Below are 4,869 nucleotides of genomic sequence, written 5' to 3'. Positions count from 1 at the left end.
GTTATACATAGAATAGACATATATATGATAATTAATAAATGAATATTTATAGACATTCTTCTACGTGATTTTTTACTAAAATCGCATCAGAATCAGTATCAGGATTTTTTTCTTTTCGGAATCGTCACATCACTACAAATAATGTTGTGCTCATTCTATTAATGAATCTTTAATGTAAATTTCTTTATCAAGAAATATTTTCTTCAAATCAAGTCATTGGTAAAGAAAGCTAATAATGGTTTATAATACGTAGAAGAAGAGAAATCATAGATGAGTCAATGAGAGGTCAAGTGTTTTTCTGATCGCACGTCGAAATACCTGTTGAAATTTTGAAATGACAGTAGATTGTATTTAATCTCATACAATATTAAAAACCCAAACCTACATTGATTATTTATTAAATATGAAAATTAAAAAAATCAATTAAGATCGACCTGTTTTAAATTGTAATATTGGGGCTAATATAAAGGATTTGAAAAACCAAAAGAATATGCTTTTCCCAATTATTTTTTTATCAATTGATACTTTTTTACTTCAATTGAACTTTGATGTATTTGTACATGGTTTTTTCACGTCCAAATATGGCTTTGAATCATAATTATAATATACTAAAAACTTGATTTGAAAAAGGCTAAACCAATGTAATGCAATGTTTATGATAAGTGTTGGAATCGTTTTCCACGGCTTAAGCAACAATAATAAATGTGGGTTAGATGACCTTAGGTACTTTAACATAAACTATTTCGCATTATGACATTTTGTCTCAAGGATATTTCCCCTTAAAATATAAATATATAATGATAGAATTTTGTTCAAAATTTCCATATATACATACTATCAAAATTTTACTATATAATGAGTTCAACCCAGAAACAAAATGTTAATAAAATAAGTATAAGCGAAGAAAAAGAAAAATGAAAACAGAATAATGATTCGAACGGAAGGAGTCCTAATCACATTAGAATATGGGTTGGATTGTTCATGATCGGGATGGACTGGAAAACAAGCCTAAAACGAGGAAAAAGCATATTTCCTTCATTAGTCCAATAGAAACAACCATTTAACACATTTATACTAATACACATTATATTATTTTTGGATCAAAAATTCAAAGGAAACATCAATTTCCACTAAAAAAAAAAACAATAACTGTTACAACTGAATTTATTCGTATTTTGAAGGCTAAATGGCTTAATACAAAATGTTATTTTTACGTGTTGAATGTTTAAAACTTATTTGACTTTTCCGCACATTTAGTAAAAAGAATATATATATATATGTTACAGGCAATGTGCAAAATATCCGAGCAACGTAAAAATGGGTAATGTGCGAAATGCACAGGGCAATCTATATAATTTCTAATAGAGTTGTCAATGGTAACTTTAACTTTTATTTACATTCTCAGCTAAAATGATTGTGGATAATTTGATTATTAAAATGTTAATAGCTAAGCAATTTGATCATTAAGGATTTGATTATGATAATATATCTTTGCATTTAATTTGATCATCTAGTTAATGGATGTTCATCCTTTGAATAACGGGCAACATTGTGGTCCGCCGAATGTTTAGGTGAGGACAACTAGGGATATCACGGGAGCCCAAAATTGAGTTATCACGCATTCTGACGCCTCAAAAGTTGCAAATGATGAATAGAAATCCGTTTTACTAATATAATAAAATCACGGAGAAAAAATTTACAATATTGGTCAGATAAAGAACTTATGAAAGCAAAGAATGAGCCTTTGAAATTACAGAAATATTCATGTCATTCCCAATCTCTAGAAAGAGCAGTGAAACTAGTTTCAGAGACTTCCTGTAAGGTTTACGGATATAACCAAAGACACAAATACATTTTGTCAACTTTAAAATCAAGAGATAAACGAAGTAAATTTAAAACTAAATGTCAGTACCCCGTTTGATATTTTTAATATAAAGTTTAAAAATAACATTCAGCAAAGATTAAGGATAATTATCTACATTATTATTAACTAACTTATATAGAATTAAAAATAAGATATTGGCAGAATTTTCTCCTTTTCATAAGTAATTTTTATCTTTTTGTCTATTTTTGCACTAAATCCGGGGATGCACAACGTTTATCCAGCTGTACAAGTAAGGGGATTTAACTTTAGCAAAATAATTACTTATCGTGCAATCTCATTTTTAAAGCACATAAAGTTTTTTATAAATTAAAAAAAAAAAAAAAAAGTATATTTCATAGTTGTTTTTTTTTAACTCATAGAGAAACCTTTCCCTGATAAAAATGGAGTGGAGTAATTTTTTTCTCGGGATTTTTTTAGTAAATTGTATTTCTATTCACCATTCACAACTTTTGAGGGACCAGAATGCGTGATTGCTCAATTTTGGCTACCATGGTACCCCCTAAGGCACACTACTCATTTTCACTTCCAGTAGTATTTCTTGGGAAAATTATCGCAATATCATCAAAACGCGTAGAACGCTCATAATACGAACAAACATTGAAAAATATTTGAAAGTATTTTCAAAAACTCTAACATTTTGGCAGTTTAACTTTTCTACTACTTAAAGTGAGAATGAGTAGTGGGCCTCACCTAAACATTCGGTGGACAACAATGTTTGCCGCTATCCACAGGTTGAGCATTCCTTCAATAGATTATCAAATTAATTTCAATTAAATATTATCTTTATCAAATCCTTAATGATGAAATTGCTGAGCAACGAATATTTTAATAATCAAATTACCCACAATCATTTTAGCTGACAACGTTAATGAAGTTAAAATTACCATTGACCAATCTAATGGAAATTATATAGATTGCCCGGGACATTCGCACATTGCCTGCTCTAACTGACATTTTCTACCATTTACCTGCCAAACATATATACTTCGGAATTGAATTTCATTCTGATAAACCTGACTCAATCATGCACCCAGTTAATGTCCCTTCTAGTCCTTCATACAAATAAATGGATAATTAGTGTACTTATAATTATACTACGTCATACAGTAAGAAGTTAAGCAAACATATCACGCATTGATTTGTAGTGTTTCTTGCTTTGTGGAATTACATTTAGGAATCAAAACAATGAATTTATTAACGTGTTGTATTTGCACTTTCCTTTAGAAGAGAAACATTTATTCTAAATTTGAATTGTAAAGACTTATGATGTTACATATATTTCAAACATTTAAGTAAGCTTCGAAATTGGAACAAAATTCAGTTTTGATAAACCTTATAATGACTAATGTGCTACAATTTTCTCGATATACATACATATGAGACGATAATCTTTTGAACATATTTTATTCTTATATTGTACTAACAAGTAGATCAAAGTTTTATTAACTGATTAAAAGAATTTATATCACAAAAAAACCCAAGATGGCAGGAAAAAAAAACAAATTAAATAGTTTGAAAATAGTAAATTACTTTTTCTCGTTTTGAATCATGTTTTCAGTGAGAAACATGTCAAAAGTGCTATCAATTTCAATAGAATATTCTGGAGGTATTTAAATGTTGCAATTATTTCCCCCTTGCATTGCCCCTGCCTCAATTATATGTCTTTTGCCAAAATAAAACATGCCTTCCTTAACAAATTTCCCAATCATATTTTTTTTCGTGTTCCTATCTTTGCGAAGATAGTTACAAGGTAATACGAAATCTTTACCATTAGAACACTACCGAAAGCTTTAGTTTACGAATTGCAGCAAAGACGGAGTCATATTGATCCGAAGTAATGAGATTGCAAGCTTCCACAAATAAGCTTGCTTCAATAAAGGGACTTGTACATTGAATGAGGCCCACAATGTCCACTTCCTTATGGATAGCAAGGAACTCATTGATAGCAGCTACAGAGAATGCTTCATCCGTGGCATGTTCGTCAGATTCGATCAAACACTTGAACTTTTGGCCCTGCAGAACGAGCCACCTCTGCTATTTCGTGCATCATCTGTGGAGACCCAAATGGAGTCGAATTTACCACATGCAATAGCAGGTTCAAGAGTTCCAAGGAGGAGAGGTTTCACAGCAATGCCGTCAAAATTATTATTACCAAGTAATCCCTTGGATGCCCCTCGAGCAAGGATAACAGCCGCCACATGAGGTTTTTGTTTTCTCTAATACAACTCATGATTATGTATTACTGAGTTATAACACAATAATAATACTAATGAATATTGATAGAATGTTCTAGACATGGTCAGAGATGTTCTCTGACGTCAGAGCGTCTTATAATTAGGGATGAGGCGATAGCTCACGAGCCGAGCTCTTAACGTCTATCCTCACAGTAATGATAAATGAAATGTAAAATAGACTTAGTATGTAGGTGAGAGCGTTTTTGCAATCAAATGACAATATGAATAGAGAGGAAAAATTGTCACAGATGTTCTTCTCTTTCTGACTGAAGCAAAAAGGATTTCATGTTATAACAAAAAAAGGTAATATTGATTTACATCACAGGATTCGTATTTAATCATTATTGGATCCTGACCCACGAATCTACTCAAATGTTCTTATACAACATTTTTTGCTCTGCTGCATTCATCTTCCCCGAATGACGGAGAAAATTGTAGTAAAAAGCAAAAATTCAATAAAGTGTTTTTTTTTTTTTTGTGGGGGGCTATAGTCCCTGCAGACTCCCCTGATATGAGTTCTAACACTGATAAAGTTCGGTCCTTCATGACATCACTCAACTTTATTTTTTCCTCTCTAATCAGTTATAGACAGTACTGACAGTCTGAAGGACCAACAGTCTTAAGGATCGATCCGAAGGACTCATAGGACTGGTCTTATGACTGGACCAGACCAAATACATCACTACTAACGAAGCACTAATTACGGGTAAGTGTATAACTATAATTATAGTTGATAATATTGTAGAGAAA

General features: G+C 31.2%; 1 long non-coding RNA gene across 1 annotated transcript; it reads right to left on the bottom strand.

Moving 5' to 3' along the window:
• Positions 1–3,136: 3,136 nt before the first annotated feature.
• Positions 3,137–4,199, bottom strand: LOC139907552 (uncharacterized). Its single transcript, XR_011784237.1, has 2 exons — positions 3,966–4,199; positions 3,137–3,898 (listed from the first exon to the last, which is right to left on the bottom strand). It is a non-coding gene; the product is annotated as an uncharacterized lncRNA (long non-coding RNA).
• Between the last annotated feature and the right edge of the window lie 670 nt (positions 4,200–4,869).

Source organism: Lepeophtheirus salmonis, unplaced genomic scaffold, assembly GCF_016086655.4.
Source record: "Lepeophtheirus salmonis unplaced genomic scaffold, UVic_Lsal_1.4 unplaced_contig_782_pilon, whole genome shotgun sequence".
In the NCBI taxonomy this organism is placed as follows: domain Eukaryota; kingdom Metazoa; phylum Arthropoda; class Copepoda; order Siphonostomatoida; family Caligidae; genus Lepeophtheirus; species Lepeophtheirus salmonis.
This window is presented reverse-complemented; position numbering and strand designations above follow the sequence as displayed.